Source organism: Podarcis bocagei (genome assembly GCF_964188305.1).
Source record: "Podarcis bocagei genome assembly, chromosome: 15".
NCBI classification, from domain to species: domain Eukaryota; kingdom Metazoa; phylum Chordata; class Lepidosauria; order Squamata; family Lacertidae; genus Podarcis; species Podarcis bocagei.
In genome coordinates, this window is record NC_138141.1 from 45,001,070 (window position 1) to 45,016,538 (window position 15,469).

At 50.7% G+C, this 15,469-nt stretch overlaps 1 long non-coding RNA gene across 1 annotated transcript; it reads left to right on the forward strand.

Annotated features, from left to right (window-relative positions):
- The first annotated feature begins 3,133 nt into the window (after nt 1-3,133).
- On the forward strand, nt 3,134-4,763 carry LOC308574019. Its single transcript, XR_014002304.1, has 2 exons — nt 3,134-3,665; nt 4,541-4,763. It is a non-coding gene; the product is annotated as an uncharacterized lncRNA (long non-coding RNA).
- Nucleotides 4,764-15,469: the final 10,706 nt, after the last annotated feature.

Here is a 15,469-nt window from a genome sequence, read left to right on the forward strand (position 1 = left end):
TAGGTCCAGTCATGACCAACTCTGGGATTGCGGCGCTCATATCGCTTTATTGGCCGAGGGAGCCGGCGTACAGCTTCTGGGTCATGTGGCCAGCAGGACTAAGCCGCTTCTGGCGAACCAGAGCAGCGCACGGAAACACCGTTCACCTTCCCGCTGGAGCAGTACCCATTTATCTACTTGTACTTTGACGTGCTTTCAAACTGCTAAGTTGGCAGGAGCAGGGACCGAGGAACAGGAGCTCACCCCGTCGCGGGGATTCGAACCACCGGCCTTCTAATTGGCAAGTCCTAGGCTCTGTGGTTTAACCCACAGCACCACCGGCTTACTATTGTCCCACTAAAAGTATTTTGAAGAAATCACTTTAAGCAATGCTGGCCCATTTTCCACCCATCTGCTGCTTTGAAGGCTTATTGGGCCTATTTCACAAACATTTAAAGGGATTGATTGCTGATTATACTTTTTGCATCTCATTACCAGTCATCTGTCCCTTTTCATTTTTCTCCTTTGAACTGAGTGAAGTGCTTCCTTCTGTCTGCACTGAATATTTTCCATTATTCCCATTTTCCATTATTCCCATTATTTGTTAGTTTTCTCTTCACAAACTTTTTTTAAACCAAGAAGTACATAACATTATATTTATCTTTGTCGTCTCTCTCGTATTTTATTGAGGCAGGTATTTCAAACCTTAAAAAAAAAAAACACTTTAAGGGTGTCTCCCCCCCAATTGCTGAATCATTGGACGGGATTCTTTATCCATTCACAGTCTGCAGAGTCATAGATGTTGTACAGTATCCTTTTATCTCTTGGAGTGCTTGACTTTTAGGGCTCACTTTGTAAATACGAGATGAGTCAACGGAATTGCAATCCGGACCAATGAAGTTTGGTGTCATCAACTTGTGGGTTAAAACGATTTGTTTAAAATCACTGTACGTGTTAATTCACATACGAAAGCGAAAATATCTCTGCTATCTCTGTTCTTAATCAGTGGCGTAGCGTGGGGGGTGCATGGGGTGCCGGGCGCACCGGGCGCAACATCTGGGGGCGCGCGCTCGCACTCGCAGCTCTCTGCCCCTACCTGGCTCACTCACTCTCTCTCACTGCAGTGCTGGCTGTGCGAATCCGATCCGAGCCGCAGGGTCGCCGCCCACTGTGGAGGGGGTGGGTGCCAGGCGTGTGGTGCGGAGAGAGAGCGAGGGACTATCTGGGGGAGGGACAGTGCCCAGTGCAGCGCTGAGCGCGAGAGAGAACCACACCAGACCAGACCAGGCAGCAGCAAGAAGAAGCTGGCAGCGGCGGCAGGTTAGGGGTTAGGGGGTGCAAATTACTTGCTTTGCCCCGGGTTAGGGGGCGCAAATTACTTGCCTTGCCCCGGGTGCTGACAACCCACGCTACGCCGCTGTTCTTAATACAACCATCTTGGCCCTGCCGAGTCAATGATGACCAATGTGGTGCAGTAAAAGGGGCTCCTTTTCAACATCTTATCAGGACAAAGAAAATGCTTCTTCACACAACACATTGACAAAATAATGGAGGAGGGATAGGCTATTGATGGCAGCAATGCTTCTGAATACCAGTTGCTGGAAACCACAGAAAATACACCATATTTTTCCATGTATAAAATGCCCCCTATTTTGGGGGACTCAAATTTAAGAAAATGGTGGGGGGAGAGAAGGCTCAAAGTTGTTGAGCTTTTTTTAGGGGGGGGGTTTGCTGGAAATTGCTCATCCATATGCGGTGGAAAAAAATCCCCTCATCCCTCTCATCTGTCCCCTCACCGTCAGAAACTGCCAATTGCCCACCCAATTCCCGCAGCGTCAGCCTATCAGCACCAGCCCTTGATGCACCATCTAATGACACGCCCAATAGCTGATGGCAGCCGCAGCGGCAACCAATCAATGTCCGCCCTATGCACGCTCCATGTATAAGATGACGATCCCCACTTTTTAGCATATTTTTAAAGAAAATACCTAGTCTTATACACGGAAAAGTACGGTATATATACAGTGGTACCTTAGGTTAAGTACTTAATTCGTACTGGAGGTCTGTTCTTAACCTGAAACTGTTCTTAACCTGAAGCACCACTTTAGCTAATGGGGCCTCCTGCTGCCGCCATGCAATTTCTGTTCTCATGCTGAAGCAAAGTTCTTAACCCGAGGTACTATTTCTGGGTTAGCGGAGTCTGTAACTGGAAGCGTCTGTAACCCGAGGTACCACTGTAAATGTTTACTTATTCTCAGTTCCTTCTCACGGAGGGGCTTCCATGGCCATCCAACCTCTGCTTAAAAACCTTCAAGGAAGGAAAGTCCACAACCGTCCGAGGGAGTCCGTTCCACTGTGGAACAGCTCTTACCGCCAGAAAGTTATTCCTGATGTTGAGTCGAATCTCCTTCCTTGCAACTTGAATCCACTGGATCGGGTCTTTCCCTCTGGGGCAGGAGGAAACAGGCTTCCTCCATCTTGCATGGGGCAGCCTCTCCTTCGACTTCCATGTGGTGGACTCTCCTCCATGGCACGTTTTTCAACAGAGCTTAGACAGACGGCCATCGGGGTTTCTTAAGCTGTGACTCTGCAGTGTGGGATGTCGGGCTGGATGACCCTTGGGGGAATTCTGAGATTCTTGAGTGAAATAATAAATGTGTGTGTGTTAGTGGGCAGGGCAGAGTTGGGGTGGGTCATGTTCACCGGAGCCTGGCCAGGCAGGAACGCCAGCTGAGTCAACTGCATTCCTCCAGCGTCACAGAGCAATCTCTCTGGAAGCCACTAAATCCTGTTAAGGCAGGCGACTGGTACGGCAGCTCAGGTCTACCCTCTTTCTTGCTGAAGAACATTCCCCTAGAAGATAGGAACCAGAGAAGGCATGAGATGATCTAGGTTCGTGTGTATGTGTGTGATGTTCAAAAAGAGGCTTCTTCCTTTGTGTTGCAAGCAAGACAAGCCTTGCCTTTTGTTTTCTCCCTCTCAATGAGGCTGTGCTCTCCAAACTATCGCTGTATGGAGTGCTCCTGCAAAGGGTTTGCACACCTTAGAAGCTGAGGATCCAGAGCATTAAGTCACTGCCCACATGTCTGCAGATCTTGAGTTTAGAGGAAATGCGAGTATGAGATGACAAATGTAGAAAAGAATGCATGGCATGAGAAAGCGGGCAGAGAGACCTTTTCTTTCTCAAAACTCTAGAACTCTTGGGCATCCAAAGAAGCTGAATGGGGAGAGAGAGAAGTTTCAGGAGGAGACAGGACTAACATTGGTTAAGAAAGTGAAATATTTAGGGGTTAACATGACTGCTAAAAATGTGAATTTATTTAAGGATAATTATGAAAAATGTTGGATTAACGTGAAAAAGGATTTAGAAATATGGACAAATTTGAAGTTATCATTGTTAGGCCGAATTGCTGTGATAAAAATGAATGTGCTGCCAAGGATGTTGTTTTTGTTTCAAACATTGCAAATTTTGGATAAGATGGACTGTTTCAAGAAGTGGCAGAAAGATATTTCCAGATTTGTTTGGCAGGGCAAGAACCCTCGAATAAAATTTAAGATACTAACTGATGCCAAAGAAAGAGGTGGATTTGCCCTGCCAGACCTTAAACTTTATTATGAATCAGCTGCTTTTTGTTGGCTGAGAGAATGGCTGCTTCTTGAAAGCACTGACGTGTTGGATCTAGAAGGTTTCAATAATGTATTTGGTTGGCATGCATACTTGTGGTACGATAAGGTAAAAGCACATAAAGCGTTTAAAAATCATATTGTTAGAAAAGCATTGTTTAATGTCTGGATAAGATATAAGGACTTGTTAGAAAAGAAAACCCCAAGATGGTTGTCACCAATGGAAGCGAAGGCACAGAAAAAACTCAATATGGAGGCCAAATGGCCGAACTATAGGGAAATTCTGGAACAAGATAGAGACAGATTAAAATTGCAGAGCTTTGAAAAATTGAAAAACAGAGTGCGAGATTGGCTCCATTATTATCAAAAAATGGAGGCATACAATCTGGACAAAAAAGTTGGTTTCCCGGTGGAAAAATCAAAATTGGAAACAGAATTGTTAGATCCAAAAATCAAGAATTTGTCAAGAATGTATAACTTGCTGTTGAAATGGAACACTCAGGATGAAATGGTGAAATAAGCTATGATTAAATGGGCACAAGATGTTGGACATAACATAATGATGGCTGACTGGGAACAGTTATGGACCACAGGTATGAAATTCACGGCATGTAATGTCCTAAGAGAAAATTTAATGAAAATGATTTATAGGTGGAACATGACACCAGTCAAGCTTGCAAAAATTTATCATCTGCCCGACAATAAATGTTGGAAATGTAATGAGACTGAAGGTACATTCTTTCACCTTTGGTGGACATGCCCAAAGATTAAGACATTCTGGGAGATGATTTATAACGAAATGAAAAAGGTATTTAAATATACCTTTCTGAAGAAACCAGAGGCCTTTCTCCTGGGCATGGTTGGCCAATTGGTGTTAAAGAAGGATAGAACTTTTTTTATGTATGCAACAACAGCAGCAAGAATACTCATCGCGAAGTATTGGAAGACACAAGACTTACCCACCCGGGAAGAATGGCAGATGAAGTTGATGGACTATATGGAATTGGCGGAAATGACTGGCAGAATCCGAGACCAGGGAGAAGAGTCGGTGGAAGAAGACTGGAAAAAGTTTAAAGACTATTTACAGAAATACTGCAAAATTAATGAATGTTAGAAAAATGTTGGAATGAAGTTATATGGCTTTAGTAGAAATGTTATAAGGAATTAAGTATAAATAGATTAAAGGGGAAAATAAGGTTAGAATCTGTTAAGATAATTAAAGGATAGAAAGCAGAGGAAGATGGAAAGGAATTGCTGAAACAATTAACAGAAGTGGAATACAAAAAGGGAGGTGTGAGGAGGTCATTTAAATAAGTGAATGAAATATAAGATATTGAAATTGTTTGATGTGTTTTAAACTGTCTTTGTTTTGTTCTGTTTTGTTAGTTTAATGTGTTATGTAGTGTTTTTGTATTGTTTTGTATTCTTTTCTTTTCTTTTGTAGTGAAAAATTGTTGTTAAATTGTTGGAAAAGTAATAAATATTATTTTCCAAAAAAAACAAAACAAAACAAAGAAGCTGAATGGGGAAGGTTCAGTAGAGAATTTTATTTTATTTTTTAAAAAGAGGCCTTGTTCATGCAGCACAAACTTTGGAACTCACTGCTGCAGGAACAATGCTGGCTTTCAAAAAGGACTGGGCAAATTAATGGAAGGTAAGCCTATCAAACCACAGAGCCTAGGATTTGCCGATCAGAAGGTCGGTGGTTCGAATCCCCGCAACGGGGTCAGCTCCCGTTGCTCGGTCCCTGCTCCTGCCAACCTAGCAGTTCAAAAGCACGTCAAAGTGCAAGTAGATAAATAGGTACCGCTCCAGCGGGAAGGTAAACGGCGTTTCCGTGCGCTGCTCTGGTTTGCCAGAAGCGGCTTAGTCATGCTGGCCTCATGACCCGGAAGCTGTACGCCGGCTCCCTTGGCCAGTAAAGCGAGATGAGCGCCGCAACCCCAGAGTCGGCCAGGACTGGACCTAATGGTCAGGGGTCCCTTTACCTTAGTAAGCCATCATATCTATTCGGACCCAACAAGTAATGCCAAATACCTCAACTTCTACATGCAATATTTAATAGGAGTTTGTGTTCCTTAAATAATGCTATTTTGCTGATCTGCAAAGATATGCAAGTTCAATTGGTTAAATACAGTGGTACCTCAGGTTATAGACGCTTCAGGTTACAGACTCCGCTAACCCAGAAATAGTACCTCGGGTTAAGAACTTTGCTTCAGGATGAGAACTGTGATGGCCTGGGATTCCGAGTCTGAGAGCGATCCGGAGGAATCCCAGCCGGCACAGGAGTCCCCGCCTCCAGGGCCGGCTGAACTGGGGCAAGGCCTAGATGCTGAGGAAACTCAAGAGCAGGCACCAGGTGAAGCCATTCTGGCCCCAGAGGTGCTGGAAGACTCAGTGGCCACAGGTGAGCCTCCTCCAGGGCCCAGTAACCCTTCGGCCTCTCCTGATCTGCAGAGGCTTAGGGCAGAGAGGCGAAGGGAACTGGTTGCCCCCAGGAGGAGTGCTCGCCTTAAGGCCAGAGTAGGCGGGGCTCCTGGGGGTCGGGACCGCCTCTGACCTTAGAAGAGGATAAAAGCCCACTCATCCCGGCCCCAGGTTGCGGGAGCAACGTCGTTGTTGGCTTCGGACCTTCCTGTGATCCTGATCCTTGCTCGGCCTCCTGTTCCTGACTAACCGGTACTCCTGTTCCCTGCTCGGCTTCCTGTTCCTGACTATCCAGTACTCCTGTTCCCTGCTCGGCCTCCTGTTCCCGACCATCCGGTGTTCCTGTTACCTGCTCAGCCTTCTGTTCCAGCGTTCCTGTTCCCCGCCCGTCTCTCTGCATCGGACCTCGCCCCGCTTCGTGTGGACTCTGCTACACTCACGGTACCTTACCCCGGGACCAGCACAGTTTGCTCCCGCCACACCCGCACTCCCCCTTCGTAGGGGTGCGTTCGGGAAGAGCCAGAGGCCATGGAGGACCAGGCGGCTGCACTAGTGACTTTGGCCCAGGAGAACCAGGCCTTGACCCACACCGTGCAGCAGCTCAGTGACGCGGTCGTGGCACTTCAGCAACGCTTAGAAGCCCTACCGGCTCCTGGGGCCGACGCCCCGGCTCCTGGCAAGTACCCAGTGGCTTTGCCTGAGAAATTTGATGGAGCCCCGGCCAGCTTTCCTATGTTCCTGGCCCAGGCCAAGTTATATATCCAGGGGCGAGCCCGGAACTTTCCTGACGACCGCACCAAGGTGCACTTTTTGATTAGTTTGTTAAAGGACCAGGCGGCCAAGTGGGCGTTGCCGCTACTCAGGCAAGACTCCCCCTTGCTAGCAGACTATACGGGATTTTGCAATCGTTTGGAGGCCGCGTTCGGCAACCCCCAGAAAGGGAGTCAAGCCAACCGGGCGATTCGGCGTTTGAAACAGGGCAAGTCCACGGTGGCCGCATATACCACGGAGTTTCGGCTGTTTGCACAGGACTTGACCTGGAATGATTCGGCACTGCGGGACCAGTATCTCGAAGGGCTTTCGGATGAGGTACTGGACCAGTTGGCCACAATGGAACGCCCCACCACGCTAGACACTCTCATTCAACGGAGTCTACAAATAGACGACCGGTTGGAGGATCGTCGTCAGGCTCGGGACCGCCGGCACCTCCAGTTCTTGGCCCCAGTGTCGACCAGCAGCCCCACGGGCCCAGCTAAGTCATTGGAGGAACCTATGCAGCTTGGGGCAGTGCGGCCACGCCTCTCCCCCGCAGAGAAGTCGCGGCGTCGGGAGGGGAATCTTTGTCTCTATTGTGGCGGAAGCGGACACTATGCAAGGTCCTGTCCTGAGAAACGCCAGCCGCAGGGAAACCACCAAACCCCAGTAGCTGATGGCCCTGGCTACCGGGGGTCCCAAACAGCACAGAATGGGGCCGCACCAATTGAATTACAACACCTTATGGTTCCGGTACATCTATACCCTCCAGGAGGGCCATGGATTCTTACCCATGCGCTGGTGGATTCGGGCGCAACCCGCTCTTATATGGACGCTGCTTTTGCTGCCCAGCATCGGGTGCCACTGCGGAACAAGCCAGAACCGGTGCAGGTGGAGGCAATCGACGGACGGCCCCTGCGTTCGGGTGCCGTCACTCAAGAGACCCAGCCCCTGGTCCTGTGCCTCCAGCAGCACCGTGAGATGCGAACTCTGGATATTGCCTCCATGCCCCGGTTCCCCCTGGTGCTTGGGATGGACTGGCTGGAGGCTCACAATGTGCGGATTGACTGGGTCAAACGGACTGTACACTTCCCAGACCCCAGTTCTCCGGCTGAGACTGAGATGCTAGCGGCTGCGCCCACTGAGGAGGTTGCTGCAACGCTCCCCGCTGAATACCGGGACTATCACGACGTGTTTGAGGAACGGGGGGCAGACCAGCTGCCGCCGCATCGGTCCTTTGACTGTGGCATAGACCAGTGTTTCCCAAACGTTTTTGGGCAACGGCACACCTGTGTACTAAAAAAAAATCTCGCGGCACACCACCATTAAAGCCCCGCCCCGTGACGTCAGCGCGCAGCGTCACGCCGGGAGGGACGCACAAAAGTGAACGTTTTTTCCCTCGGCAGCTCCTCTCAGCTGCGCTCAATCCGCCTCCGCGCAGGCTGAGGGAGGGAGGGAGGGGCGCGTGTGACCCGTCTCTGCTGGGAGACCAAACCCAGCGAGACAGAGTCGCGCGGAGGCGCCCAGGCAGCGCTGCCGGCTGCGAGGAGGAGCGCCAGGCAGCAGCAGGAGGCGCGGCCTCTCCTCGCCGCCCCCGCCCCGCCTCTCGCCGCCCGACTCGCCCGCCTCCCTCCAGGCATCTCGCGGCACACCAGCCGGTGTCTCACGGCACACTCGTGTGCCGGGGAACACCGGTTGGGAAACACTGGCATAGACCTCCAGCCCGGAGCGCCTCTACCGGTGAGTCGCTTATACTCGTTAACCGAGCCAGAGCGCGAGGCTTTACAGGACTTCTTGCGCAAGAACCTGGAGCGTGGGTTCATTAGGCCTTCTACCTCGCCCACTGCTGCGCCAGTGCTCTTTGTTAAAAAGAAATGTGGGGAGCTCCGCCTTTGCCATGATTACCGGGCCCTGAACAAAATCACCATCCCGGACCGGTACCCTTTGCCCCTTATTTCGGAGTTACTGGAGCGGGTGCAAGGGGCGCAGGTGTTCACCAAGCTAGACCTCCGGGGTGCCTACAATTTGATTCGGATCCGCGCCGGGGATGAGTGGAAGACCGCATTTGGGACCCGGTACGGTCAGTTCAAATACTTGGTTATGCCCTTTGGTTTGTGCAACGCGCCTGCTGTGTTCCAACGGTACATCAACCACGTGTTCCAGGACTTGCTAGACAAGTATGTGGTGGTGTACTTGGATGACATTCTGGTTTACTCCCGTGACCCGGCGTGCCACGAAGGCCATGTCCGGACCGTGCTGCAGCGCTTGCGCGAGCATCGTCTGTATGCAAAGCTCAGCAAGTGCGAGTTTCATCAGCGGTCAGTGGACTTCCTGGGTCACCGACTCTCACCAGGTGGGGTGCAGATGGATCCTGGGAAGGTGGCAGCGGTTCGAGAATGGGCAGCACCTCGGAACCGCAAGGACCTACAGCGTTTCCTGGGGTTCGCCAACTATTACCGAACCTTCATTGCGGACTATGCTCACCGCACCACCCCGTTGACCCGACTACTGCGCCCCAAGACGCCGTTTTCCTGGGACAAGGAGGCGGAGGAGGCGTTTCAAGGGTTGAAGGCCTGTTTCCAGAGAGCGCCAATCTTGCAACATCCGGATCCTTCTCGACCCTTTGTGGTAGAGACTGACGCCTCCAGTACGGCTCTCGGTGCCGTCTTGTCTCAGCAGCACGGACCGGAAGCGCCACTTTTACCCTGCGCCTTCTATTCCCGCCAGCTCCTCCCAGCGGAGCGTAACTATACTGTGTGGGAGCGGGAACTACTGGCCATCAAGGTAGCCTTTGAGGTCTGGCGCCACCATCTTGAGGGGGCACGACATCCGGTGGAGGTGAGAACCGACCACCGGAACCTGGAGTACCTCCAGACCACCCGCAAGCTGAACCAGAGACAGATCCGGTGGGCGTTGTTCTTTTCCCGGTTCCAGTTTCGGATCCGCTACATCCCTAGCTCTCAGAATCAGAAGGCGGATGCTCTGTCCCGGAAACCTGAAGACAACGCAGACACGGTACAGCAAGCAGAACCCACCACGATTCTACCTTCGGCTGCATTCCTGGCCACCCAGGAGGCGCAGCCACTGCAGGTTCGGGTGCGGGAACAGCAGCGGGTCGACGCTTGGGCCCAGGATCGTCTCCGGGAGCTGGCTGAAGGGTCCAGTCCACAATATCCGGGGCTGGTCCTGCATCAGGGCCTGCTGCTGCACCACGGTCGTCTGTACGTCCCGCCAGGGCCACTACGGCTGGAGGTTCTCCGGATGGCCCATGATGCCCCAGCAGCGGGGCACTTTGGACGGTATCGGACCACCCATTTGGTCAGTCGGGAGTTTTGGTGGCCCCGCCTGAAGGCTGACGTGGCTCGTTACGTTGCTGGTTGTGATGTCTGCCGTCGCGCCAAGGGTCCTACCGGGCGACCCCCCGGCCTACTTCAGCCATTGCCAGTTCCACCGCGCCCTTGGCACACGGTTTCGTTGGACTTTATAGTGGAATTACCCTCGTCTCGTGGCTGTACCTGCCTTCTGGTTTTCTCCGACCATTTCACCAAGATGGTACACTGCGCTCCCTGTCCATCTGTACCCACAGCCAAGGAAACGGCGCAGCTGTATCTTCAGCATGTCTTCCGCCTGCATGGACTACCTGAGCGCGTGGTGTCCGACCGGGGCGTTCAGTTCACATCCCGGTTCTGGCGAGCATTACACCAGACCCTCGGGACAGAGGTCTGTCTCTCGTCAGCCTACCACCCACAGACCGATGGCCAGACGGAACGGGCGAACGCGGTGCTAGAGCAGTACCTCCGGTGTTACTGCAGCTACCAGCAGGATGACTGGGTCGACCACCTGGCATTGGCGGAGTTCGCCTATAACAACGCGGTGAATGCGTCCACCCAGCAGACCCCGTTCCAGGCCAGCTATGGTTATCATCCACGGCTGTTTCCAGAGGTGCTGCCGGCATCCGCGGTCCCGGCAGTGACGGAGTGGCTTCAAGAGCTCCAGTCCCAGCAACAGCTTTTGGTGGAGCAACTGCACCAGGCCAAGGAAGCGTACAAAGCCCAGGCCGACCGCCACCGCCAGGTGGGGCCGGAACTTCGCGTCGGTGACCTGGTTTGGCTCTCCACTCGCCATCTCCACCCTTCTCGACCTTCGCGGAAGCTGGACGCCCGGTTCACCGGCCCATTCCCTATCGTGAACCAGGTCTCGCCTGTGGCATTCCGTCTCCGGTTGCCAGCACACCTGAAGGTTCACCCGGTATTCCACAGGTCCCTTCTGAGTCCGGTGGCCCCACCCGACGAGTTCCACCCGAACCGTCCCCGACCGCAGCCAGTTTTGGTGCAGGGAGAGCCTGAGTACGAGGTGGAACGCATTCTGGACTCCCGATACCGCAGGGGAAGGCTGCAGTATCTCATTGACTGGAAGGGATATGGGCCAGAGGACCGTTCCTGGGAACCAGCGGCCAACGTCCACGCGCCTGCCTGCATCCGAGAGTTTCATGCGGCGTACCCCAGCAAGCCGGGTCCGGACCCTCAAGTGAGGGGGGGGGCCTGGGAGGGGGGATGGTGTGATGGCCTGGGATTCCGAGTCTGAGAGCGATCCGGAGGAATCCCAGCCGGCACAGGAGTCCCCGCCTCCAGGGCCGGCTGAACTGGGGCAAGGCCTAGATGCTGAGGAAACTCAAGAGCAGGCACCAGGTGAAGCCATTCTGGCCCCAGAGGTGCTGGAAGACTCAGTGGCCACAGGTGAGCCTCCTCCAGGGCCCAGTAACCCTTCGGCCTCTCCTGATCTGCAGAGGCTTAGGGCAGAGAGGCGAAGGGAACTGGTTGCCCCCAGGAGGAGTGCTCGCCTTAAGGCCAGAGTAGGCGGGGCTCCTGGGGGTCGGGACCGCCCCTGACCTTAGAAGAGGATAAAAGCCCACTCATCCCGGCCCCAGGTTGCGGGAGCAACATCGTTGTTGGCTTCGGACCTTCCTGTGATCCTGATCCTTGCTCGGCCTCCTGTTCCTGACTAACCGGTACTCCTGTTCCCTGCTCGGCTTCCTGTTCCTGACTATCCAGTACTCCTGTTCCCTGCTCGGCCTCCTGTTCCCGACCATCCGGTGTTCCTGTTACCTGCTCAGCCTTCTGTTCCAGCGTTCCTGTTCCTCGCCCGTCTCTCTGCATCGGACCTCGCCCCGCTTCGTGTGGACTCTGCTACACTCACGGTACCTTACCCCGGGACCAGCACAAGAACAGAAATTGTGCTCCGGCAGCGCGGCAGCAGCAGGAGGCCATTAGCTAAAGTGGTGCTTTGGGTTAAGAACAGTTTCAGGTTAAGAATGGACCTCCAGAACAAATTAAGTACTTAACCCGATGGAAACTGATGGAAACTCACAAACTTGCAAGGCAATTGTGTACATATCGGCTCAGGGGTAAGAATAGGACTTATTCCTTCTTCTTTGGCGACCACTCGTAGCTGAGTAAGATTGTTTACATAAACACGGTTATGTATATGATTGTAGCCCTAAATGAATACAGTTGCTGTTCCAAGTGTAGATCATTGTAGTCCTAAATAGGTTTGGAAGAAATTAAATAACTCCTTCAACAGCAGAATGTCTTCTAGAAATTTTGGACTTGTTAACAACTCCCATCAGCCCCAGTCAATACAACCATGTTTAATTTTGTTTCATGATGTGTTTAATTTTGTCTTAATAGCATAATTCCACATTTTACTTATCCAATACTCAGTGGAGGGTATTGTGCAAAATACATGTTTTACTAGAACAGAAGACCTCGAAGCTATTTACAAGACAGTGTTTAATAGGCATTTAAAATACCAATAAAAAGATTAGAAAAGTAAAATATAAATCCAGCAATTGTGTTGAACAAGGGGAAAAAATGTAATCAAAGGTCCAAAACAGAGGTTATATTTTCCAAATGAATAGAGTGCATATTTTGAAGAAAAATGAAAGCAGCAAAACACAAAGTGAACAGCCAAATTATGCAATTCTGTGGTGGAAGAGAGTTTTGTATATTTGAATCTGACACATAAGGAATGAAATCCTACCCAATGGTGTAGGCATGTTCTGGATCTTAGGCTTAGTGAAATCACATGCCTTGGCAGGCTTGCTGGGAAAAAATGTTTATAGCAGGTGCTGCAAAGAATTCATTGAAGGTGCCTTTCGAATATCAATGGGCAGGGAGTTCCAATGGTGAGGTTTGCCCCCCCCCCCGCAAAAGAGCATTTTGTGTTATTACATGTTGTGCTCTTATATATTTATTATTGCTTGCCACCTTGTGTGAAATGTTTCACAAGGCTGGATAGAAACTGATGAAATAAACATGAAAACAAATGGATAAATTGCATATTTCCTCTATCGATTTGAGGTTAACATGTGACCCATCCCATTCCCTCTTGTTTTATATGTTTGCCAAAGTTCATCAGGCTTGCCATACTTCAGGAAAATTTCTGACATGTCCTGGTTTTCGGGTGTACAAATGGCATCAGGGTCAGGGGGGAATTTTGCCCAATCGGAAACAGCTCCAAAAGTTTAAAATCACTGGTTTTTTGGGGGGAGGTTCCCCCCAAAAGCTTAATAATTTTGGGGTCTTCCTAAAAAAAGGCAAACAACTTTGCAGGAAATTTTGAAATATGGCAACCTTAACTTTGTATTACCGGTCAATAAAACAACATAGCTCAGTTGGTTACAGCACGGTGCTGATAACACCAAGGTTCCAGGTTCGAAACCTGGGGAAACTCAGCCAGATGGGCAGGGTATAAATAGTATATTATTATAATTATCTGTGTATTCCTGCATTGCAGGGGTTTGGACTAGATAATCCTCGGGTCCCTTCCAACTCTACAATTCTATTTTTCTATGATCAATGCTAAGTTTGCCTTGGTGACCATTCCTTCTCCATATCCATTCCTGGCTTTACTTGTAGCTGGTATTAAGTAGTTGGAAAACTACCCCCTGTCTTACGTCAAAGGGCATAAGCTGTTTTTAATATAATGTTGCAACTCGCCCTGGGACATTAAGATGGAGGGCGGGCAATTAATCAATTAATAATTCGCAGCTGCCTTTATTGTTTCCTGGGGGCCCTCGTGCGCCTCCCCTCCTGCTTTTCCCAAAGCAGCATCTCTTGTGTGGTTAAGCATGCCTGCGCGCGCGTGCGCGTGTGGATCTATAGAGATCGCGTGGGGGGGGGGAGCGGCTGCTTGGATGATCCACGTGTCTTTCCGGGAAGTGTCGCTCCTTCCTGATCCCAGCTCCGGTAGTGAGGTCATCGCCCGGATTTAGGGCATGAGACCATCCATTGCCAAGACTGGCAAAAGGTTGGTGGCTGGGGAGGGAGGGAGGGGCGGGGGGCTCAGAACAAGTCACTCCTAGGATGGCAAGGGGGAGGGAAGCGCCCCCTGCCGCCCAAATCTGCGCTTGCAAAGTTTGGCGTGCCCGTGTTGGAAACATGCAAATACTGTACGTCTGCATATATTGCCGCTTTTCCTCGCGCGTAAACGACGCGCGTTTTAAGTCCGCCTGCGCCTCTTTGCGCAAGAAAATAGAGAGGGAATAAAATATGAAAGCAAGGGCTGTGCCCAACTGAGTAGACCCATGGAAATCAATGGCGCCTGGAACGTGCATTCATTCCGATGAGTCTACTCTGAGCAGAGCTCGCGTTGGCTCCAACTCCAAGCGCAAGGAAAGGCCGCAAGGCGCTTTCTAAGTTCACCCTGGCAACAAAAAAGGGAAGGGAATATCCAGCTGATTTTTTTTCTTGGAGAGGAGGAGGGATCAAAACAAGTTCAGTAAACCTGGGCCCTCGTGTTTATGGGGCAACGATCCTTTAACCAAGCTTCCCTGGGATTAAAGCCCCCCCCCCCCGAACTCAGTAGGGGCCGACTTCGAAGTCGCCTCACCTAAACTGTGGGCTCTTAGGCCTGCCTACCCCGAGATCAGTGGGGTTTACTCCCGGGTAAGGAGACACACAATGCACACGTGACGGAGCAGGATGCGTGCTGAATTCTGCCTAGTCTGCAGGCATATAGACAGTCGAAGAGCCAGCGGTCAGTGTCGGACGAGGCCCGGGTTCAAATCCCTCTCTCAGCCATGAAGCTCCCAGGATGACCTTGGGGGTCAGTCCCTGCCCGCACAGGGTTGTTGTGGGGCGTAATTGAGGGGGAGGAATCAAGTATGCACCACCCTGACCTCCTTGGAGGGAAAAAAGGGATAGAAGTGCAATAGATAAATACAAATAATTAAATTATATATCACGTACACATATACATACATGTTTGTGTAAGTTATTTAAACTGTTTTAATTACTGTACTGTATTTGTGTTTTACTTGTAACCCGCCCTGGACCTTAGGGGCGTAGGGTGGGTAATTAATAATGATAATAACAATAATAAATGTAAGTCTATTGGAGACGTTATTAGATAACAAGTGACCGATAAAGACCAAGTAATAATAAAATAATAATAATAACAGCATACACACATGTACACACATCCACATCAGGATAATGTCCCATTCCCATTCTGGAATAAATATATGTGGTTGTGTGGATATATATATAGAGAGAGAGAGGAAGGAAATTGACAAAACCCTGATCATTCCGGAAAAGGGAAATGGACAAAACCCTGATAGTGACCACAGAGGATAGCAAAACAGACCCGGATCCCTTTTCCTCTCAGGATCGCCTTGGGTTTCCTT